We start from the raw sequence: 24,884 nt of genomic DNA on the forward strand, positions 1-24,884 counted from the left end.
TATAGGACACTCTAAAAAGCCCAAATCTAAAAATTCTGGGCCTAGAAAAATGAGAATTTAAAACTGAAGGCATGGAAAACATTTTCAATAATATAATAATAATATAATTTTATTGAAGCTTTTTTCAAGTCTAAAAGAGAGGCCTGTTAATGTATAGGAAGCATTTTTATAACACCATACTTCCATGTCATAGTGAAAACACTAAGTACAGAAAGTATTGAAACCTTAGAAAAGCACCAAGTCAAATGTAAATAACATCTGACCTCTCAAGAGAAAATTTGAAAGCCAGGAGGGCTTGGAATGATGTATTTCAAGCTCTAGAGCATGTATCTGGCAACCCACACTGCTATACCCAGCAAAACTATCATAACTAAAGAAGAAAAGCCTTTTTTTTTTTTAATTTTGTTTAACTTTATTTTATGTGCATTGGTGTGAAGGTGTCAGGTCCCCTGGAACTAGATCTTCAGACAGTTGTGATCTGCCATGTGGGTGCTGGGAATTGAACCCGGGTCCTCTGGAAGAGCAGTCAGTACTCTTAACCGCTGAGTCATCTCTCCAGCCCCCAGAAGAAAAGCTTTTTATGATAAAAGTAGACCGAAGGAATTCATAATCACTAAGCAGAAGTAATACAGAAGATACTTGCAGTAATCCTTCAGACTGAAGAGAAAGATAAACATATCATTGAGGAAAAAAAGTAAAATGCATGAATAGTTAAGCAAATGAGGATATGAGTAGTAAAAAATTAACAATGACAAAAGATGGAATGCTAGATTGAATCAAACAGGATTCATCTGTTTTTAGTCCCAAGAAATGCACCTGACCTTCAGAGACAGCTGTAACTTCAGAATAAAAAGATAGACAAAGATATTCTAAGCATATGCTCTCGTATCTAACAAAAATTGATTTCAAAATTAGAACCTAAGATGACGTCATACTAAGTGCCCCTCCATTTGTTTTGCTGCACTGAGCTTTGGGCTAGCTGTGAGTCTCCTGTTTTTTGCCCCCCATATCACAGGAGTGCTGGGTTACAGATGTGTGCATCTGACATCTTTACATGGGCTCTAGGCAGCTAACGTCAGTTGTAAGGCTTGAGCGGCAGGCACCTTTACTCCCTGGGCCATCTTGTTGGCCATCAAGACATGGTAAAAATAGACTGGTGGAAACACATGAGGTAGGTGGGCGGGCACAGCAAAATGGGGGAAGTCTGTAGGTCTCAGGTGTTAAGACATTCTTATCATTAAGAGTGTTTGCCTAGCAAGAATGGCCTGGGTTCAATCCCAGCACCACATAAAATTGAGCATGGTGATATATTTACACCTATAATCCTAGCTAGCTAGCACTTGGGAGGTAGCGGTAGAAGGATAAGAAGTTTAAGGTTGGAGGGCTGGAGGATGGCTCAGTGTTTAAGAGGTCGTGAGTTCAATTCCCAGCAACCACATGGTGGCTCACAACCATCTGTAATGAGATCTGGCGCCCTCTTCTGGCGTTTGGGCATACATGGAGGCAGAATGTTGTATACACAATAAATAAATAAATCTTTAAAAAAAATAAAAGCACTTCAAGGTTGGTCTAGGTTTTAGGAGATACCGTCTCAAAACAACCAAAACAATAACAAAGCCCAAACAACATAAACTCCCTACTTCTTGAGTGGCTGATTTGAATTTCATTAAACATTTTTTTCAAGGGGAGACCAGCAAGACAGCTAGTTCGACAACTTGAGTTTGCTTTTTGGAACCCAAGTAAAGGTGGAAGCAGAGAACTGACTACTAAAAGCTGCTTTCTGACCTCTGAGGCACACCTGTACCATCACCCCGACTCCCCTGCGCAACCTGTTCAATGAAGTTTGGTTTGTGATTAGAGAATTTCCAACAATTTCTGAAATGGCTGTGAACACATTTCTGCCATTTTACATAAAGCGACATCAGCACAGATGATTGTAAAATAAAAATTGGAGTCTATAGATGATCCGCATCCTTCAGCGTAAATTCTTTATATAAAAATAAGCACATGAACCTCATTTGATACAATTCTCTTTTGCCTTTACTAAATGGTAAAATTATACATGTACCATGGAATTAAAAGAAAAAAAAACATGAGCTATTACCAGCAAATGATTGGTACACCATTTTTATATGACTGTTCATCCAACGTCAAATAAAACTGAGACTCAGATGTGTTGGGCTGGTGAGATGGTTCAGTGGGTAAAGTGCTTGTGGTCAGGCTTGATAAACTGAGTTCTATTTCTGACCCTAAGGTGGGAGGAGAGACTGATACCCTCAACTTGTCATGGGACCTCGACATGCATGCCAAGCCCTGTGCATACATGTGCACATACATAATAAATAAAGGTAGTAAAAAAGATTCTCAGATGTAAAGAAGTCATGATCAGAGAAAGCTTAAGAACCCCTAAGCAATTTAGATCATTATAATACCATAATAATGTGAATTCTCCACCCAACCTGGTCTTCTGCACCATCTGTTGGGGGAGATGCTGACTTGGAAATGAGCCCTATGTGGTCCTCTGCTGCTGCAAGTAAGTTTCCTTTTTTGGTTGCTCTTACCATCTTTGTATTCAAGATTGGGTGAGCCCAGTTAGAGTCACACAGGGGCAGAAAGAACCAGGATCAAATCCATAACTGTCTGGCGCCCAGTCCAGCTGGGGTTCCAGCACCCCAAGTCATCCTCTTCTTATAGTATTAATTTCTTCTTGTGTCGTGGATTGCCCCCTCCAGAGTTTGTCGAAGCAGGAGACCGTTTTGTTCATGTTCAATACTCAACATCCTACAAGAGTAGCTTAAAATAGCTTTTTCTTTATTTGACCAGATGCTAAAATAAATTCTACTTCGTCTTAGCTAGGAAAAGCCCTTGGAAGGTTCTAGGGAGCTGGGTGTAATGATGCAGACCTAGAATGTCAGCACTTGGGAGACTGATTCGGGAGGATTGTGAATTTAAGGCCAAACTGGACAAACTGGTGAAACCCTGACATACATACATACGTACATAAAATGAAGTCCCAAGGAAGCAGCAGTCTGAAGCACTAGCACTCTAGAAAGATTGTAGTCAAGGAAAATGAAACCTGAAAGGATACCCCACGGGTGTGAGTGACTGAGAAGCAATTTGCAAGTCAGGCTGACCTTCATGGTGAGCTAGAGATAGAAAACTAAGCAAATTATTAACTTACAGGTAAAAAATTGCACAAGAAAATCGATGTGACTTATCGGGTAATGTTTACACAGCTGAAAGAGTGAATGCTGAACAATGGCGCCATGAGAATAATCTTCTAAGAGGGACGGTGGAAAGCCTAGGAAAATCAGGGCAAGCATAGTATTTAGAAATATAGACGAGAGAGCTTTAAGATCCAGGTGGGCACTACTGCGGACTTTTTCTTTTCATTGAAAATCTTCTTCCTTTTTTCCCCCTTCTTTTCTTGACAGAGGGCTCAGGAGCGTTGGGTTGGCCTCCAACTTATATAGCAGAGCCTGACCTTGAACTCCTGACTCTCCTTTTTCACTTTCCAAGTGCTGGGATTACAAATGCGCACCACTGTGCCTGTCTCTTCATTGTCAAACTTTTGGCTTTTGAAGGTAAACAATTGTTTTTTTGGGACAGAGTCTTACTGTGTAGTCCAGGCTAGCCTAAAACTCGTGATCTTCCCACCTTCGTCTTCTGGTGCTGGGGTTCATTCTACACTTGTGGCAGTAGCCCTGACACATATGTTCCTTTGACACACACAAAACTGAAGTTCATAGCCATGCCTGGTGATGTGAAACTGTGATCCTAGCTCCCCAGGAGGCCGAGGCAAGCTCAGAGCTTGTTTATACTAGAGAGTAAGTTCAAGACCAACCTAGGCAAGTCTTATTAAGACTGTGTCAAAACTAAAAGAAAAAAAGAAAGGCAAAGGGTAGATGGAACTATTTGTCAGTGGTAGAAAGTTTGCCTAACACGCGTGAAGTCCTGGGGTCCATCCTGGTATTGTAGCACCACCATCTAAATGAACAATCACAATTAAAAAAAAAAAAAAAAACCTCTCTGAAGGTTAGGTTTAGACATTTACTCTCCACAGTGACGGCTGCCGCTTTGGGATGGAACCCACATCCTGAGTTGAACCTTTAGACCATGAATGGGTTTCTGAACTATTTGAGCGTGGACTTTTGCATGACTGGCCACGTGAGGCTTCAGACAGTACTTGGTGATTAAACTGAGATAGCAGAAGATAAACTTGCAAAGGTACAGCTGTCAGCCTTGCGTGGCATCCTGCAGAAAATGCAGCAGCTTGAACTGAATCCTGCAGGAGTGCACACTACTTCTCCAGCTTCTTCTGCTTGTACAAGGCTGTCATCTGGGATGAAAACCTAAGCAGCTTTCATAAAAATAGCTCACTTGTCCTGATCACTTGCTATATATACACAACTTGGTCAAACCACATCCTGCACGTAGTCTTCGGCTCACTGAACAGCGCTCGAATGGCAAGCATGAGCTACCGCATGTCCAGACAGAAATAGCACACCCAGATTCATAGTAAAGCCCTTTATTTTTAGGTGTTTATGGGCGACACAATGAGACTGCGCAGAAGGAAAACTAGAATGGAGGAGCGCAAGGCTCCCAGCGGAAGCCCCGGCTATTTTCCAACCTCACTACTACGTGACGCTGTCTCTCATCCTTGGCTCACATTTCAGGGGAGAGTTCCAAGTAGATTGTTAACACTACATTGGCCCTTGTAATGTACCTGGCGCAGCCTTCACTACAGCCCAGGTTGGCCTTGAACTCTCAATGGAGACTAGGTTGACTCTGAAGTCACGATCTTGCAGCCTGAATATCCCAAGTGCTGGGATTACAGATTCACGCCACCGAGCCTGGTACAGGGTTTGGTTTTCAGGTCCTTGCAGAAGTGCTTGAGCATCAGTTCTAGGGATCCAGATCTATGCCCAAGAGTCCATAACATGTGAACGAGCCACTGCTTACCTGCGTTTTCAAGGCAACACAGAGCGAAAGCACACGGGCTTACTACGGGCCGCTGCGGAATTTAGAGCTGTACTGTAGCACATTGGCCTCTCAGCACAATAGATAAATGTGACGTCGTTAATGCTGGCGCTCTCTGTGCTCCTGGCAAAAGGACTCATTAGTGATGCCACTGGCTTGAGGTGAGTGACGGGTGCGGGGTCTCCCGAGGGCAACTCTAGGAGAGGGCAGTCCAGAAGAGCTTGGTTCAGCTGATGAAAGGGGGGCTGCGATTGACAACCTGTGGGGTCAGGCCACTCCCATCCTGCCCAGTACTTGCGAGTGTGTCCCTCTTCTGCAGCTGTGGGACTGGAAACCTGGAGAGGTCAAGGGTCACAGGTAGCAGACAATTGCTAATGAAGGCTTCACTGCCATCCCCAGTCTTCCAAGCCTAGGCTGTAACCATGCTTGCTCCTTGTGTCTGTCAGCTGCCAACTCTAAGGCACACAGGATGCCCCGCTGAGCATTGTGGGTATTTCCAAGATAACCAGTCAACGCAGAGACTGACGTGCCCTGCAGGTGCCCATTCATTTCTGTTTGGCTTCACCTGTGTTTGTGTGGAAGTCTTAGACTGGTGACGGCTGGTGACGGATAAACAGAAAATCCGGGAAGAAGCTAGCAGAGGGGAAGGAACGAGTCAAGAAAAGCAACTGATTTGTCTTCTCTGGGTTTTCCCAAGGTGAAGTACACCTCCCGTTCCGTAACTCCCCGCTCCTCTCACCTATCTTCCCCTGCTCTCTGTTCCCTCATCTACCCTTCCCTTCTATCAAGGACGGAACCCTGAACCTTACAGTTCTAAGCATACACTGTGCTTCTGAGCCATAGTCTTTTTTCTTACTAGAAAAAAAAAATCAACTGTTTTTAGATCAATTTAGTTCCCCGACCAAAACACGAACAAAATACCCTTTCATTTTCTTAAGGATCACTTTGCAGACAAAGAGGACCCTGATTTTGGTGCAAAGCCCCGCACCTTGTTAGCAAATGAGTTGCTTGAGGGGCCCAGGCATGCAGCACGTATTCTTAATGTTCTTAATAATAAAAACCCAGAGTCAGATATAGGGGTTAATGTTGAAGGTCAGAGAAGCAGCCACTAGAGAGACCTTACCTCTACCAAATTCTCAGACTGAAGGGGTGATCCTGGCTCTATGAATCCTCAGACTGCATCTCAGACTCCCTTCCTGTCTCCACCTCCTTAGTGCTGGGGGATTAAAGGCCTGTGACTCCCATGTTCTGGGATTAAAGGTGTGAACCACCACCACCTGGCTCTGTTTTTCTCTTTGAGACTGGATCAATATGGTGTAGCCCAGGGTGACCTTGGACTCACAGAGATCCGCCTGCCTCTGTCTCCTGAGTGCTAGGATTAAAGGTGTGAACCACCACCACCTGACTCTGTTTTTCTCTTTGAGACTGGATCAATGTGGTGTAGCCCAGGGTGACCTTGGACTCACAGAGATCCGCCTGCCTCTGCCTCCTGAGTTCTAGGATTAAAGGTGTGAACCACCACTGCTGGGCTTCTATGACTAGTGGCTTAGTTCTGCACTTTGATCTTCGGGCAAACTTTGTTAGATCACAAACAAAATATCATGGCACAGGCAGCCACTATCTTTTTTTTTTTTTTTTGGTTTTTCAAGACAGGGTTTCTCTGTGGTTTTGGAGCCTGTCCTGGAACTAGCTCTTGTAGACCAGGCTGGTCTCGAACTCACAGAGATCCGCCTGCCTCTGCCTCCAGCTACTATCTAAAAGCCTTATAAGCACTCAATGAGAAAAGAAAGAATGTACTAAACCAACCCTAGTGACCTGGCAGTGTTCTAATGAGGTCCGAGGCTGCAGACATAACTCAGAGGATGTGCTTGATAGGCCCAAAGTCTGGGCTTTATCTCCAGTGTAAATACATATACATACATCACACATGCATACGCTCACATACATATAAGTACATTGTTGTGCAAGCGTCCGTCACAGGACCCCCAAACAAGACCACCACAGAGCCGGCACCCGATGCTAACACACTGGGGGTTATTGACTACAAGTTAGCTAACTCGGACTATAATCCGTGCCTCTGATACACCGGGTGTGGGAGAACGACCCCGAGGCTTCAGGGTAAGGGGATTTTCAAGGGAAAACTGCAAGCAGGGTGGCACAGGCCTTGGCGTTTTGGGATTGGGTGAAAGTATACAATTTTTGAATTTGTTGGTTGGGGTATAAGGGAATTTCAAAACAGTGACTGTCAGCAGATAAAAAATTCAAAACAGCAGCTAATCAGATACCTACAGGGACGTTTGAAGCGAGCAGATGTTGCTTGAATGCTCTGGTGGGGTCACTTTGACCAAGGCTGGTACAGTTTCTTGGGAATGTTATGATTTTTGCTGGGCTGTATTCACCTCCCTCCCTTAGTTAGGTCCTGTCTAAAATAGAGCTCTTTCTTAAAATGGAGTTTGTTCTGCTCCTTCAACATACACACAATATACACATACATGTACATACACATACATGCAATACACATACAACACACATACGCGTACACATATAGATATATACACATACATGCACACATAACACACATACATGTATACACATATGTATACATTCATACATGTATATATGCATGCAACACGCATACCAGGTTGGAATCATCTTTCCTCTTCCATCAGAAAGCTGAGGTGTAATGGGTAGACAACAGGCGTTATGGGGCCCACATAGGGAGGGAGGGAGGCCTGTTGGATCCAGCAGGCCTTACTGATCCAATAATCTAGATGAGCCCACCTGTAGGACAACCCATGCCCACTGAGCCCCACCCACCCAGACCGTTGACCCACAGAATCACGAGTGACAAAAGGATTATTGTTTTTAAGCCACCAAGCCTTGGTGGGCTTTGTCACACGGCTATCAGTGAGCCAGACAGATGCCAAGCTAGATAGATTTACAGACAACATGATTGATTGAATCCACGTGTTTTCCTGCACTTCTGAGTTAGAAGAAGCCCACAGAGGAGAGGAGGAGGGGCTGAGGCAAGAGCAATAGGAAACTTGAGTCCATATGAAGAGGGGGGTCAGTTTGTGGCTGACGGGTCGTTTGCACGTGGCACAAATTCAAAAAGCATTTGTTACTTAGACAAACTAACTCAAGAGGCAGCCAGTTTTTCTGCTTCTCTCCGGCCCGTCCACAAAACCCATTCTTCCCACTTCTGCCTGCTGGTTTGTTGCTTATTGTGTGAGTCATGTCAAGCTGTGTTTGTTCTCTGTGAGTCAAGAGACTTGCTCAGGACAAACTGTGAAGGTGGGGCTGAGAAGCTGTGGGCCCACCTCTGTGTGTTAGGCACCCTCAGAGCACTGGTAAAACCTGCTCAAATCACCATGTCAATGGTAATTTCTTTGTGCTTAGATTTTAAGCATTCCTGATGCTTATTTTCCTGGAAATAAGCAAAGACACTGGAGAATGGGTTACTTTAGCTCCCTAGTTGGCAGCTTTTGGGATCTCTCTTGTTACCTTGGCTGTCCCTGAGTCAAAGAACTGCCAAACAGCTGGCCCAGTTGCCCTGAAGCTGCTGGTCATCCCGAATTCTCCACAGATCCCTTGGAGAAAAATATGCAACAGTTGCAGTTGGTTGCTTTGGCTCCTGGAGATGCTGCCCCAGTCACTACTGATTCCCTCTATGCCGCGTTTTTTGCAATGACAAGCCTCCGTGAGCTCTAAAAGGCCTTACAACCAGCCCCAACCCACGAGAGGTGAAACACTTCCCCTGGTTGACCAGCAGAGGCGCTGCTGACAGTGCTATTCAAGGAAGGGGCTGAGCTGATTGGTACAAAAGTAACCTTCGTTTGCTTGTGAACTTTGTTCTGATGGGTGAAAACAACCCCTTCTCTAACTGTGTAAATAAACAGGCTCTTGAGTTTACTTGGTGAGTCAGAAGAGAGAGAGCCTCCTTCCTGCCACGGGGCCTTTCCTGGTGGTGTGACTTTAGGGTTAAAATAAAGGCCTTCTCTTGAGTGGTCCTTTCTTGGCCACTTGTAGACGCGTGGATTGAGACAGTAACAGGAAAGAACGAACAGTGTGGCACAATGCAGAGTTGGCCGTGAAACAGCAGAAGCAGAAACAGCTGAGCAGTTGGCCAGCCAAGCCGCAAGAGCAGCAAGGCAGCCACTGCTTGAAAGCTGAAGAAGAGGCAGCTGGACGGTTTAAGAGAATGGCCCGGGCAGGAACGCGGGGGTGACAAAGAAATTATCCGGAACTGAGGCTGAAGATCGATCGATGGATGAATGTAAAGAGCCAGAAAAGAGAAACTGAAGGCCCTGGTCTCTGGAAGCTTCAGGGCAACGTGAGGAGGCCCTGTTGGCCATGTTGGTCAGAGATTGCTGTCTGCCGTGGCCCGGCAGCCTCCTCCAAGCTGTGCAACAGAAGAGACTCCCTCCCAAGCCAGGACTTCCTGCTCTCTACCTGTCCTTATCTGGAGGCTGTCTCTAGGCCTAGAAGCCTGATTTATCTCTAGTGTGACCCTTGGCATAGTTTCCTACTAGATGCTTTCCCCCTGCTGCACTTATGGTAGCTAAGACTTTAATGCAAATTAGGTGATTCCCCAGTGACCACCATCAAACCATACACACACACACACACACACACACACACACACACACATACTCTGGAATAAATTCTAGTTGTCTCACTGAAGTCATGTCCTGGGGGGGTTATTGTTAAGTTGGGAGCTTAGGCCCCAGCCCCTAGAATCTATCCTAGCCCCCTGACCCTGAGAGTTAGCCCTCTGGACTCCAAATCCCAGCAGGCCAGGTCCTGACCCCCAGGGTATTTAAATGAACTCCCAAAAGAGGAACACGTGGTCTCCTTTTCTTCCTCCAGGTGGTCGCATTAGGTTTGTGAGGCTTTCCATGGGGCCACCCCAGAGCGCAGAACTCCATTAAACCTGGATATCTTTTAATCTGGCTTGTTTTGATTTGGCTTGATTGGGAATTTGCGTTGTGGAGAGCTTGCACTAGGAAATATTCCTAACAGTTATCTCCATTGTATCTGTAATGATTTTTCTATCTCTTTAAGAGACTAGCCACGCCCACTCCCTCCCCCATCTGCTGAGACAGACTGATCTTCAGATTCCAGCCTGGGTTCTCTCTCTTTTCTGTCTCCCTCTCAGAGAGGCAGCTTTTGTCTCTCTTTTCTCCCCCATCCCTTTCTTCCTCTCTGTTCTTCTCCTCATCTCCCCTCCCTTCCATAACCACTAAATAAATATCCAACCTCACTCCACACGGCATGCCTATCCATGTCTCTGTCTCTTGCCTGCCACCGCGTGTCTCCCTGCCCTGGACCATCCACTGCTCTGGGACCTGCAACCATCCTTACCTGGGACTGGCTGCTCTCAGGGCCTGCCGCTTGCCGCTGCATGGCCCGCTGGGCCCACTGCGGCTGCTTGGGGACCTGCAGCGTTTCTGCTGCCTGCCGCCGCCGTGGATCCTGCAGCATTTTTATTAATTCATTTCAGTATCCACAGCTGCTGTTCCCAGCTTCTCTTCCCTCCACCCTCGTGAACCGGCGGCCAACAATCCCGAGGAAGGAGGAGACCTGTAGGGCAAAGGGCCTCAGTTTTTCAAGGACTGGGAGCTATAACAGTGGCCAAAGGCCAAGAAATCCTGCATTGCCTGCTTCTGCCAAGGGTGAAGGAATCCTGTTCTAGTCTTGTACTTGAGCAGTAACACAAAGTAGGGATCCCACCATGCAAGGCCTGCTTGACACCTCTAGAGGGCGCTGCCTGCTGCTTCCTATTTCTGGCGCCAGCATCCTGCTGTCAAATCCAGAGGTATTTGACAGATGTCAAAGACCAGCACGTGAGTTTCTCGCCGAAGCTCAGTCTGGTTAGAGGAAAAGGGTTCCACTAAGCTGATGGATAACAAGGGCCTTTGGAATTCTTACTCAGGCATGCTGTGATGGGAAACCTGCCCGAAAGAGAATGTTAGGGCCTTTCAAAAAAAGATTTGTTTTTATAGTTTTCAGTATGTGTGTGCTCGCATGTGTGTGTGTGTGTGCGTGCGTGTGTGCATGCATGCATGCGTGAATGTGTGTGCAAGCGTGTGTGTGTGTGTTCATGCACATGCTCACAAGTGTTCCTGGAGTACAGAAGAGGGAGGTGGATCCCTGGCACTCACCTGACAGAGATGCTAGGAGCCAAACTGTTGAGCTATTTCTCCAGCCCCAGCTCTTCATTTTATATAGTCGAGGTTGAAGAAATTGTTAGGATTCCCGCATTGCATTGGCCCCTTCCCGCTCTGGCTGACAGTGGTGGCTGTGCAGTGCCCCCTCCCTGCCTCCGCCCCCAGTCTCTGGGCATTGAAGTTGGTCACCTGGTGGCCTCTGCTAGGACCCTCCACCCCCTGTTGCCTCCACCGGAGCTGCCTTGTGCACTGTTGAGGCTGCGCATTGGGCCGCGATGTGCTCAGAGTAGCTAGCATTTTTTAATGATGGCTGGAAGCACAGCAGTGGGATGCACACCGACAGTGCAGCGGAATGCACACCGACAGTGCTACAGGATGCACACCGACAGTGCAGCGGGATGCACACCGACAGTGCTGCGGGATGCACACCGACAGTGCAGAGGGATGCACACCGACAGTGCTGCGGGATGCACACCGACAGTGCTGCGGGATGCACACCGACAGTGCTGCGGGATACACACAGGCAGTGCAGCGGGATGCACACAGGCAGTGCAGCGGGATGCACACAGGCAGTGCTGCGGGATGCACACCAACAGTGCTGCGGGATGCACACGGGCAGTGCAGCAGGATGCACACAGGCAGTGCAGCGGGATGCACACAGGCAGTGCTGCGGGATGCACACCGACAGTGCAGCGGGATGCACACCGACAGTGCTGCGGGATGCACACCGACAGTGTAGCGGGATGCACACCGACAGTGCAGCGGGATGCACACCGACAGTGCAGCGGGATGCACACCGACAGTGCTGCGGGATGCACACAGGCAGTGCAGCGGGATGCACACCGACAGTGCAGAGGGATGCACACCGACAGTGCTGCGGGATGCACACCGACAGTGCAGCGGGATGCACACCGACAGTGCTGCGGGATACACACAGGCAGTGCAGCGGGATGCACACCGACAGTGCAGAGGGATGCACACCGACAGTGCAGCGGGATGCACACCGACAGTGCAGCGGGATGCACACCGACAGTGCTGCGGGATGCACACAGGCAGTGCAGCGGGATGCACACAGGCAGTGCAGCGGGATGCACACAGGCAGTGCAGCGGGATGCACAGAGGCAGTGCAGCGGGATGCACAGAGGCAGTGCTGCGGGATGCACACCGACAGTGCAGCGGGATGCACACCGACAGTGCTGCGGGATGCACACCGACAGTGCAGCGGGATGCACACCGACAGTGCTGCGGGATGCACACCGACAGTGCTGCGGGATGCACACCGACAGTGCTGCGGGATGCACACCGACAGTGCTGCGGGATGCACACAGGCAGTGCAGCGGGATGCACACCGGCAGTGCAGCGGGATGCACACCGGCAGTGCTGCGGGATACACACCGACAGTGCTGCGGGATGCACACAGACAGTGCAGCGGGATGCACACAGACAGTGCAGCGGGATGCACACCGACCGTGCAGAGGGATGCACACCGACAGTGCTGCGGGATGCACACCGACAGTGCAGCGGGATGCACACAGACAGTGCAGCGGGATGCACACCGACAGTGCAGCGGGATGCACACCGACAGTGCAGCGGGATGCACACCGACAGTGCTGCGGGATGCACACCGACAGTGCTGCGGGATGCACACAGGCAGTGCAGCGGGATGCACACCGGCAGTGCAGCGGGATGCACACCGGCAGTGCTGCGGGATGCACACCGGCAGTGCTGCGGGATGCACACCGGCAGTGCAGCGGGATGCACACCGGCAGTGCAGCGGGATGCACACCGGCAGTGCTGCGGGATGCACACCGGCAGTGCTGCGGGATGCACACCGGCAGTGCAGCGGGATGCACACCGGCAGTGCTGCGGGATGCACACCGGCAGTGCTGCGGGATGCACACCGGCAGTGCTGCGGGATGCACACCGACAGTGCAGCGGGATGCACACCGACAGTGCAGCGGGATGCACACCGACCGTGCTGCGGGATGCACACCGACAGTGCTGTGGGATGCACTCTGACAGTGCAGCGGGACGCACACCGACAGTGCTGCGGGATGCACACCGACATGCACACCGACAGTGCAGCGGGATGCACACCGACAGTGCTGCGGGATGCACACCGACAGTGCAGCGGGGATGCACACCAGCAGCACAGTAGACACACACTGGTGGCACAGTGGTGAGATGGGCCACTGGTGTCAGGGCCAGACGCGCACCAGTGGCACAGAAGACATACACTGGCAACCCAGTTCTGCAGCCGCTGCCCTGTGCCCTGGAGGAAACTGCGCACTGTCCCCAGAAGTAGATCAGGTGGTGAACTGTCACTTCCCCTCTGGATCTGCCCACACATCTAAGCGGAAGGCCTATGCTCTCAGAAGGTGACCCTAGCCAATGCCCAGCCCCGGGGCAGGAGTGAGGAGTCTCTGTGACTGCTGGTCAACTGCATTCCTTTCTCCTTATCCCTGCCCTTTCTTAATAAACTCCTGCATGGGTTCGTTGAGCTCTGCGGTTTACTTCTCGGGGCACCCATCTTGTCCCAGGAGGTGCACCCACCCTCTTGTGCACCCATCCTCTTGTATCTTACTCCAGAGCCCAAAACAATGGGACCAGCTGACCGCAGACTGAAACCTCCCAGAATAAACCATTTCTCTTTTCATGTTGATTGTCTGAGGCATTTTATTTCAGTAACAGAAAGGCCCATACTGTGCAGGCACAGAAGCAAATCGCTTGCTGTTGAACCTGGGTGGACGGAGTCTCACAGTGCTCCATTCAAGGGACTGTAAAGGCTCCCATAACGCTGTGGAGTATTCCTGGCTTATGGAGGAACAACATTAACCCTCTGTAGTCTCAAGATCTCCTAAGATCAATAAAAGAACAAAACCCATAGAGTCTACTCATAACTCGATGAGGAAGGAGGTAATGATCTGAACTGCAGAACTTGGTGGGGGATGGACAAAGAAAGTGGGCATTCGGTGAGAAAGGGAATGCTGCTGGCTAAGCAACACTCTACCAAAATGTGCAACTAAAATCTTTTGGAAAAGCTGGAGAAAGGACATATGCAGATTCCTCCTGACCGCCTCCTGATGTGTTCCTGAAAGGAGAGAATTCAAGTTATACAAGGATCTGTACAGAACAACGGAACAAACGACTCCCCTCCCAAACAACAATAACAACAGCAAACTACACAGAGAGACGCCATCCTGCAGAGACAGAAGACTTTTGATCTTTTGGGAAACAGTTTCCTCCTGAAGTCTATTTCCTCTCTGAGGAATGGATGAGTGTCTTAAATTTCTTTTCCTGTTACTGTGATTTGATGCCTTAACAAGGGGCTGGAGAGATGACTCAGCACTTAAGAGCACCAGCTGCTCCAGCAGCGTACCCAAGTCCATCCCTTGGTAGTTCGAAATCTAACACCAGTTCTAGGGTCTACACGCCCTCTTCTGGCCTCTTCCGGTACTGCATCCAGATGTGAAAATACTCCATAAACATACGGAAAGGGTGCCAAAGTGTCTAAATAAAATATAAGGGATGCGTTAGTCATCACGGATACAGTGGTTAAAAAAAAAAGAACAAAAAAACCTCAGGACTAAACAAACCAGAAACCTTGAGAACTCTCTTTAGCATCAGACGCTGATAATCGTGAGTGAGGAAAATAAAACAGAGGAAGTGTGGTGAGGAGCAAGGCATTTTATTTTAATTAAGGTGATAATTGTCGTCTTTGTACCTTGGGGAAAATGAAAGAAATTATATTTAAGAGAATTTGGTATGATTACCTCTATGGGGCCTGCCTGAAAAATGCATGTGGAAACGTTCGTGTTCTTTTCTGATTAAAAGCAAAAACAAGGGAGACAGCCAGCTGGAGGCCACAGGCCTGGCCGGCCTCTGGGTGTCTCTACGATGACTCAGGATGGAGAGCAATGGAATCAAATCCCTTAAATAAAAATTTATTTACAATAAAAAAAAAAGAATGTTATGGAGAGAATGGAGAGGAGGGGGACAGTTCAGGGACTCTGGAGAGAAGCCGAACTGGAGGTACAACAGCCGAGAGACTGATGGGCGTGGCCTACACGGCCACCTGAGGTCATGTGATGTCCAGGCCTGTGCTGCTGCCAGGACCATGTCTAGGTCCATGGCTCTACTGCAGCTGGGGTCTGTCCCATATGGATGGCCATGGTCTGGTCCACCTCTTTGGACCATACTGGATTGCGGCAGGGCATGATGGGCATGCTGCCACTGGGGTCACACGGATCTGAGTGGCCTCCCATTGACACCAATAAGTCAACCCATTTTTGCCTTTGAATGGAGAATCTTGAGCAAGGATTTAAAGAACCCCTGACTTGGACTAAGTTGCCACAAGGGTTCGGAAACTCTCCCACATTCCTTGATGAGGCCTTGGGTGTTGACCTCCTGACTTTCTGGCAAAAGTATCCAGAAAGCACCCTGTTACAGGATGTAGAAAACCTCCCATGGCTTCAGAAACCGAGGAGGAGAGTAAGAAGGCCGCTAAGGGCTTGCTAGGGACTATCCAGGGCTTAGGATAACGGGTCTCAGCCAAGAAGGCCCAACTCTATGTATCCTGTGTTACCTTCCTAGGACACAACTTGGAGGCAAGAGAATGCTTTTCCAGAGCCAAATCTCAGCCATCAAATGGATCTCCATGTCCAAGACAAAGACACAGAATTCCTGGAGGCATTTGGGTATAGCTGCTTGTGCACACATGGGTTTCCGGAGCTGGCTAAGCCATTATGCACTAGTACTGGCAGCACCCAGCCACCACAGGGGACCACAGGGGACTACAGGGGACCACAGGGGACCACAGGCGACTACAGAGGACTACAGGGGACTGACTCCAGATAGCTTAGAGGCCTTGAAGGAGGCCTCCATCTCTGCCCCAGCCCCAGCCCTCCAAGATGCCTCTACTTGTATGTATGAGTGAGGTCTGCAGTATCACAACTGGGTCTTTGATCAGATAGTGGAACCCTGGAACAGGCCACTGGCATAATAATCCAAAAGACCAAATCCTCTTTCTGTTGGTTGGCTACCTTATTTTTGGGCAGTTGCCACTATAGCCATGTTAGTAATAATAATAATAAAAACTGACAAAGCTGGGTGGCGGTGGCGTACACTTTTAATCCCAGCCCTTGGGAGTCAGAGGCAGGCAGATCTTTGTGAGTTTGAGGCCAGTCTGGTCTACAAGAGCTCCAAAGCTACAGAGAAATCCTGTCTTGAAAAAAATAAGCTGGCAAATGGATTATGGGTCAGAAAACTGTTCCTAGCCACCCTGCTCTCTGTAGAGGTCCTCCTGGGGGGGACCCCAGAGAGGCAAATGTCCAATGCTCAAATAACCCACTATCAAACACTTCTCCTAAACCATCTCCATATTTGATTTTGTAAAACTTCAGTCATGGACCCAGTCAGCCTGCCGCCAGAAGACTGCCCAACAGAGTCTCTCCATGATTGCCTGAGGTGACTGCTGAGATCCAACCTATCAGACCTGGTCTAATGGATGTCTGTCTACAAGAAGCAGAAGAGGTACTGTAGACTGATGGGAATGGAATTGGGCATGCTGGGGCCAGAGTTATCACCTTGGATGGGACAGTGTGGTCCCAGTCCCTCAGCCAAGGAATGTCAGCATGAAGGGGGTTGACTTCTCGGTGTTAAGTCAGGTCTTCACTGGGGGAAAGACAAAACCATCGCTGTGTATACAGTCAGTATGAATTTGCCACAGTCCATATCCAAAGGGCCCTCTCCTCACCTCAGCTGAAAAGAAAATTAAAAAAGCAAAACACAAATCCTGGCCCGATGAGGGACCATACGGCTGCCATTGTCCATTGCAAAGGGCATCAAAAGGGGTTTTCCCTGAGGCCCAAGAGAGGAGGGCAGCAGACTTGGCCAGAAGACAATCCTAGAACTGTAGGGCCTCTCCAGATCTTGGTTATCTTGCCCAAACCTGAATTGCTCCAATGCCAAAACGACGAGAGAGAAACCAATGGACAAAATGGAAGATGTCAAGCAGGACACAAATGGGGGGCTCTTGCCAGATGGGAGATTCATACTCCCTGCTATGTCCAGAAGATGAACAGTCCCCAAATTCTATTAGACTATCCACCTGGGGACATCGACACTGCTGTTTCTCAGGCCCAGATGTTACATTCCCCAATCTCGCCAAAGACATTGTGTCCAGATGTGCTACTTGCACACATGTAAACCCCAAGGGAAAGAAAAAGCCCCCAAGGGAACCTGCACCTGAAAAAACAGTGAGAAGTGCACTTTACAGAAATAAAACCCACAGTTCTTGGGTGTAAGTATCTGTTAGTTGTTGTGGGATTCCCCTCTGTATGCTGGGAATATCACTGGTTAATAAAGAAACTGCTTTGAGCCTATAGCAGAGCAGGGTAGAACAGAGCTAGGTGTATGGGTGGGGGGACTAAACTGAATGCTGGGAGAAAGAAGGTGGAGTCAGTGAGAAGCCATGTAACCCCTACGGAGACAGATGCAGGAACTTTACCCAGTAAGCCACAGCCTCATGGCGATACACAGATTAATAGAAATTGGTTAAATTAATATGTAAGAGTTAGCCAATAAGAAGCTAGAGCTAATGGCCAAGCAATGATTTGATTAATGCAGTTTCTGTGTGGTTATTTTGGGGCTGAGCAGCCAGGAACAAACAAGCGACTCTCCTACTACAGTTAATTTTCATAGAGATCATCTCTGGATAGGTGGAAGCCTGTTGGGAGCTGTTGGGGGCTGTGGACCCCCAGACCCTGAATTTCTTGTAAACAACTTGTTTTCCCCTGCTCTGAGCAATGTGCAGCTGCCCTGAGCAAGAGACCCTGATGGCAGAGTGGTTTTTTATTTTTATTTTTTATTTTTGAGATAGGGTTTCTCTCTATCTTTAGAGCCTGTCCTGGGACTAGCTCTTGTAGACCAGGCTGACCTCGAACTCACAGAGATCTGCCTGCCTTTGCCTCCTGAGTGTTGGGATTAAAGGCGTGTGCTACCACTGCCCCACCAGAGTGGGTTCTGATGAGTCTGCAGCTGAAAGATCCTGAGAGCTGGGGCGTGGCTTCCCCTGAGCACAATAAACTTGGCATTCTTTGTATCAAGGATGACCTGTGTCCGCGTCTTGTCTGTGTTTGCCTGTGTTTTTAAGTCTCCAGCTTAGTTCCCGGCTCGTGTACCGTCTTGGTGCATACTGTCTTGTGGGGGCACGGGTATTACAGGCATACTACAGTAGAGTGTAGAACCGACATTGTGCTTTACAGAAGCCTATCCCATCCAAACGGGGACAGCCTGAGTAATAACAAGAAAGTCCTCCAAGAGTTAATTCCCAGATCTGAGTCACCTCTCTCCCTGGGGTCTATCACTGACCTGGCCTTTGGCCAGTTTCCCAAAGGTCCTAAATACTCATTGAAAACTACATTGTGCCCATAGGTTGCAGAGCTCAGGACATAAAAAAGATAAATAAACCTTAAAAAATTAACGAAGCGTGTCTTTAAGACCACCAAAAATTGGGCCAACCTCCTACCATTTACACTTCTAGGGCCCAGCTATACTCCATGTTGTGAGGGTTTCACCCCATTTGAAATTATGTTTGGGAGCCCTCCCCCCTTCCCCTGCAACAAGCTAAAATACGTTCATGAGGCAGAAATTACTAACTGTTCCCTCAAGTCCTTACAGGTCCTGCAACAAGCCCGGCGGGCTATTCATCAGACGATTCAAGGCACCATGCCCTTATCCATGTCTTAGCATGCCCACAAGTTCCAGTCTTACAACCCTGTGTGGGTAAAGAGAATCCTGACCCGGAGCCTGGAGCCATTATGGAAAAGCTCATACCCTGTGGTCCCCAGCACCCCTATACAGTGTCACCCCATGAACCCTCCATGTCTAGCTAAAGGAGGCTACAGAAAACCAAGGCAGATGAATCACCACCAGGTCCTCTGATCTTCCAAGGCTGAGACTGACTCACATGGACCCTATGACTATGGTTGTCCTATTTTGCCTTCTTTGTCTCCACATAGAAAAGGCCCATAAACCCCATAAACCAAGACCCTGGGTCTAAAAATGTAAAACAGAAACTGGGGAATTTAGAGTTAATCTAACGACTGAGACTCAACCTGCCTTCCAGGGGGACTCTGTAAAATATTACACCCAGAGGCCACAAACGAGAATACTCCTGGGATTGTGGGTTTAAGGGTTTGGATAAAAGCTATGCTGTTCCCTAGGGGCAGCAGCGGCCCCGAGGGGCGGCCAGCCCCACTACCAAGGCCTCTGTAGGTCCCAGGCAGGTGGGGTAGGCAGGGCAGCGGGTCCCACGGGGAGTGGCAGCGGTGAGAGACGGATGAGCATGTAGTGCAGAGAAAATTAATTTAGTGAGTTATGGAGGGAAAAGGAAAGGGGGAGGGGGAGAAGGGGGAAGAAGAGAGAGAGGTGGGAGAGGGAGAGAGAGAGAGAGAGAGAGAGAGAGAGGAGGGAGAGACTAAAGATTTGAAAGACAGATTCCATATAAACCAAACAGAAGTAGTTGCTCCTAGTCTTCACTATAGGCCCGCTTTCTCAAGTGCGTACTTAATTATGTAAAAAAATAAATTCTGTTAAATTATTAGCGCTGAGGGGACAATATAATTCTTCATCGCAAGATGAGTTCATGATTTGATTCAAATCCATTGAACCAGTGGGGAATGCAGCAGGCCCTGAGACCTTAGCACAACAGACACCATGTTAGAGGTACCATTCTTACCTTAAATCCCAACAGGTAGGCCTCAACATGAGCCAGATGGAAACAGACCCGACCCCTCAAAGAGCAGTCCATAGCTCCAGGATCTGGGACAGTCCCTAAACACTAACCGAGAGTTTCAGCTTCGGTAGTTTTGCTTCTCACTGACTGCTCTTGCTGACTGAAGTGTGCCGACCAAAGGATATGCTTTTGTACATAAAAGACAGAAAAAGTGGGGCTTGAGGCTGCTTGATTTGGCCAAACTTCCCTAGCTGCTGGCTGGCAATGCAGACTTTCTAACTGGCTTTGAGAGTATCCATGTGTTCTCTGGTGGACTTACTTTGCAACAGCACCAGATAAATCCAAGAGAGTGGTGGCCCATGCCTGTAATCTTAGCACCTAGGAGCTGGAGGCAGATGGATCAGGAGTATAAGGTCATTTGGTTATATATCAACTTTGAGGCCAGCCTTGGATATATAAGGCTCTCTCAAGAACAAAAACAAAACCAGAAAAATTAGAAAACAAACCAAGAGAATAAAAATAGTGAAACTAAAATATTATGCCATTGAAATCAGAACTTCAACATATGATTACATAGTTGATTAATATAGTATTTTTAAAGTCAAGCAGTAATACCTGTAATACCAACATGTGGGAGGTAGATCTCCGTGAGTTCCAGGCCAGCCTGCTCAACATAGCACGTTCTAGGCCAACTAAGATTCCAGAGTGAGACCCTGTCTCAAGCCCCACTCTGCCCCCTCCCTTCAAAAAGAGAAGAGAACATTTGTGAATTAGATCCCATAGAGAGAGAAAATAAGAAATTGAATAACATCAACGAGAAGCATATAGAATAGAAAAGGATCCTAATGGAAGTTATAGTCAAGAGGAAATCTTTAAAAGTGGTTCCCATGTGGATGGATATTCAATGGGTTACAAAGATGATGTAGTCCAGTCTGTGTAGCTATAACAAAATACCCAAGGTTGAGTGATATTTCAAGAGAAGGGGTTTGCTTAGTTCGCTGTTCTGGAGGCTCAAGAGATAGCTGTTATATTCTACACTCTGCTGGGTTCTGCTGAAGGGCTCATGGCAGACGGTGTCACGGTAGCGGTAGTGCATGAAGAAGTCACGGGTGAGACAGGAAGCAGGGAGAGTTTAGCAGCTAACCTGGCTTAACCACCCACTGTCTCTGGAGCGCCAAGTCCTGTGATGAACAGGAGCCTCTCAGGAAGTACCTCTGTGATGACCTCACGGTCTTCCACAGGCCTTGAACTTCAAAGCTCTAGACATCACCATCACACCAAAGACCAGCCCCCGACTTGTAGACCCGCAGAGGACACACCAAACCCAAACCACAGCACTGAGCATGGGGATGCCCTCAGAATGTTAAAGACAGAAGGAAAGCTGACCAGAAAGGGGTGGGAGGTTGGGGGACAGAAAGCCACATGCTGAGGACAGCGACTTGATTCAAGCAAACAGAAGACTACATTCCAAGGAGGTGGTACATGTTTGTCATCTCAGCATCTGAGCTGAGCCAGGAGAATCGTGAGCAAAAGGCCAGACCGGGTGTGGCAGTGCACACCTGTGAACCCAGCAACTGGAAGGCGGAAGCAGGAGGAACATGAGTTTGGGGTCAAGGAGTTTGAGGTCAGTCTAGTTACCTGAGCCTCTGTCTCAGAAATAAACAACAAGCAAATAAAGGAGAGTTAGAGGCTATTCTGGGAGACGGAGATGGAGAAGGGCAGGTATGCCTGCCGAGTGCCTAGGCTTAAACCTGGAAGTGACCCAGCTTAACGTCGTCCTAAACCACTGCCCAGGGGTAAGGATGAAGGGAAAATATCGTCTCCTAAGGGATGATGGCTGAGAGTTGGCTCCTCCAAGGGTCTCCCTGAGAACACAGAAGGGTAGATTCAAGATAGAGAAGTCCAGAAAGGAAAAGCAAGTGAGATGGGCAGAAATGAGCAAGCATCCCGATAAGGTTAAACAGTCATCTTGTTGCCATACAATAAGAGCTGTGAAACAAATGACGGCAATGGACCTGGGAGGTGTAAAGCAAAGGCAACATGCTAGCCTGTAAGTGTGGGAGGTGACCACGGGGCCTGGAGTTAAGTTCCTCTTGGATCTTTCTACCGTGTGGCAGAAAGAAATCCTGGTTAAAATTTAATTTTGCTAGGTGAGCATGTTAAAAATTTAAGTATGATTTACAAATAGAAATATGATTTGTAAGTCACACGAAACACAAAGATTCATCACAGACTACTTAACAAACCCCACCCAAAGAGTCGGTAGCATGGCACCCATGTAACTGCTAATAAAAGCTAAAAAGCATATTTCAAATTAACATTGACATCAAGAGAGAAATACCGGTGGGTATCCGAAAGTTCATAACACTAAACTTGAGGGTAATGCTCCAACTCAAAGCCTTTAGCATGTGGCCCGAGCAGTGGTTCTGAGGACATTTTCGGGAGGACGAAAGAGCAGTTTCCAGATGGGAAGCAAAGCTGTAAAATACTTATTAGGAAAATATCAGGAAGCGTGTAGAAATGACTTCTGGTAAATGCCTCTTGGAACCTGCCTTTAACATTGAACTTTTACCTGAGCTTGTAACCAAGTTAATTATATGCTTTGAGATCGTTTGAAACTATGTGTTCAATCTGTTTACACACGGTGTTCTCAGCAGCTCGTTTAAATTTAACTTGCCTTTAAGAAAACAAAGTAATCAATCTTATTATGCTTTGGGTTCCCCACGCAGTCGACATTTTGCAAGTCACAATTTTAAACAGCTGTCCTATTTCTTCATCACGACCCTTTCATGTCCCTAATCCAGAATAAGGTTTGTGTTAGATGTGTATGTATATGTGGTGTGTGTGTGTGTGTGTGTGTGTATGTGTGCATGTGGGGTGTGTGTGCATGTGGGCTGTGTGTGGTCTGAAAACAGCTAAGTTGAAAGTCACTTATCACCTGTGATAAATGTTGAAAGCAACATGTGGTAAGGGCAATACCAGCTGTTTATGGATGTGGATGCTATTCCGGGTTAGTAAAGGTCAGTTAAGCAACCCGCCTCTTCTCTTGTAGAACTTGGGTAAAGCGCCTTTATTTTCCTGTTATGTGTACTTTTATTTGATGGTGTTTTGCCTTCATGTGCACCATGTTTGTTTACCATGTGTAAGCCATGTCCACTGAAGCCAGAAGAGGGCATCAGATTCCCTGGACCTGGAGTTAGCGGCCATGTGGGTGTTAGGAATTGAACCTGGGTCCTCTGGTAGAATAGGCAAGGGCTCTTAACTGCAAAGCCATCTCTCCAGCCCCAGGTAGAGATGCTTTAAGGCAAAAATTCCTCACACCAGGTCTGATATGCTGTTCCATAAATCTTCTATTGAAGAGAGAAAGTAGAGAGATCAGGTCTGGCTCGTTCACTCCCTGCTGATGCACTGGCATGGGTCTGGTCCCCTTCTCCAGCCCTCAGTGAACCATTTCCTCTGCCTCTGCCCTCAACCTGGGCCCATGGCCAGTGGAGTTTGTCCCTTTGATGCATTTGTTTTTCCCCTCCCAGGCGATGCCCATCTTTGAGGCCCTGACTCCCTGACTCCTGCATGCCACACTGGTATAAGGAGGGCACAATGCCTCGGGAAGCCGCTTCTCCTTCCTGTTCAGGGCATCCTCGATCCTCAGGGACCTGTTCCCGCACCTCTCCTTCCCTCTTCTCGAAGCTTTCCCAGGATTCCAACACATCCATGAAGTTTAGTCCCCCCCCCCCCCCCCAGAGGACAAAATCGAACTTCCTCCCACTTTGAACCGCCTCCTGCCTAAGTCACCTGCTGTAGTTGTACTCCCTTTCTAATCTTACTGGGCGCCTTTACAATGTAAATCTGGTCTTCTCGACCTGGCGACCAGTTTGCTGAGGCCAGCAGGGACCCGAATAGGCACCCCAGTCCCTGACTTGGCTGTTTCACTGGGTATCGCCCTTTCTCCGACAGTTTGGGGCGCGCTTAGCGTTTTGCTCCAACCGCAGGGCCATCGATTTCTGTGCCCGCCTCTTCCTGAGCCCGACCTCTAAAATTACAACCCTATCCTTTCCCCCATGGCTTAGCTCTTACTCGGCTCTCTCCTGGTCCAGAAAGTCTAACCGTTTGTAACCGGAACCATTAGAGAAGCTGGAACTGCGGGTGGAGAGGCCCATCAAGTCCTGTATTTGGGGCTCGATAGTAGGTTCGCAAAGTTCCCGGTGGTTTAAGTCGAACTGGCTGAGCCAGACCTCAAAAAGATGATTTCGCCTGTCAGAGAGGATCTTCTGACTAACCACCGAGATGCGCCTCTGTTGTCAGTGCGATGGCTCCACCTGGCGTGTGAAAAGGGAGCTACTCTAAAAGAGACTAGGGCGGCTCAAGAGGCAGGCGAAGGCGGGAGGAGGATCCGAAGGGGAGACCAGCCCGGTTACAAAGTGATCTCCAAAATCCGAGGGCGGGCTTTGTAGCTCCGCGGCGGAGCATTTGTCTAGCATATCCAAGAGTTAGTGCCTAGCACCTAAAAAAGTAAACATCATAAAAACTAGTTTATGAAATAAACCGCGGGTGCTGACGCCTTGCAGCTTTTCCTAGTCAGATCACGAATCGCTGAGGATGGCATATAATTGTGTCATAGTATTCCCATTTTACAGAAGAGGAAGTGTGTCGAAAGTGGCTACATCTGGCGGTGGAGCTGAGAGTACAAACTGGAATCCGGAGTCTCAACCACAATGCTAGCTGCAGCTTTCACAGGGGACAGCGACAGGCAGGGGTGTCTCCTCTGAGTGTGAACACTGCAAACAGGGACGGGGGGGGGGGCGCAGACACATTTGACCATCTCATCTGCATCTGAGAGACAGCCCTCCTGTGTACTCATGACTGGCCTGGAACTCATGTGCAGACCAGACTGACCTCAAACTCAGAGATCTGCCTGCCTCTGCCTCCCCAGTGTGTGTACCACCACGCCCGGCTGCAGCTGCCTTTAATATCTGCCCACAGGATGGAGGGACATTTTA

At 48.4% G+C, this 24,884-nt stretch overlaps 1 long non-coding RNA gene across 1 annotated transcript; it reads right to left on the minus strand.

The window, feature by feature from the left end:
- Positions 1 to 622: 622 nt before the first annotated feature.
- Positions 623 to 5,006, minus strand: LOC121455431. The gene is made up of 3 exons (XR_005975490.1): positions 4,963 to 5,006; positions 3,089 to 3,160; positions 623 to 657 (listed from the first exon to the last, which is right to left on the minus strand). It is a non-coding gene; the product is annotated as an uncharacterized LOC121455431 (long non-coding RNA).
- Between the last annotated feature and the right edge of the window lie 19,878 nt (positions 5,007 to 24,884).

This window comes from Microtus oregoni, unplaced genomic scaffold (genome assembly GCF_018167655.1).
Source record: "Microtus oregoni isolate MIOR12 unplaced genomic scaffold, Mior012 000013F_ref0000133, whole genome shotgun sequence".
NCBI classification, from domain to species: Eukaryota; Metazoa; Chordata; class Mammalia; order Rodentia; family Cricetidae; genus Microtus; species Microtus oregoni.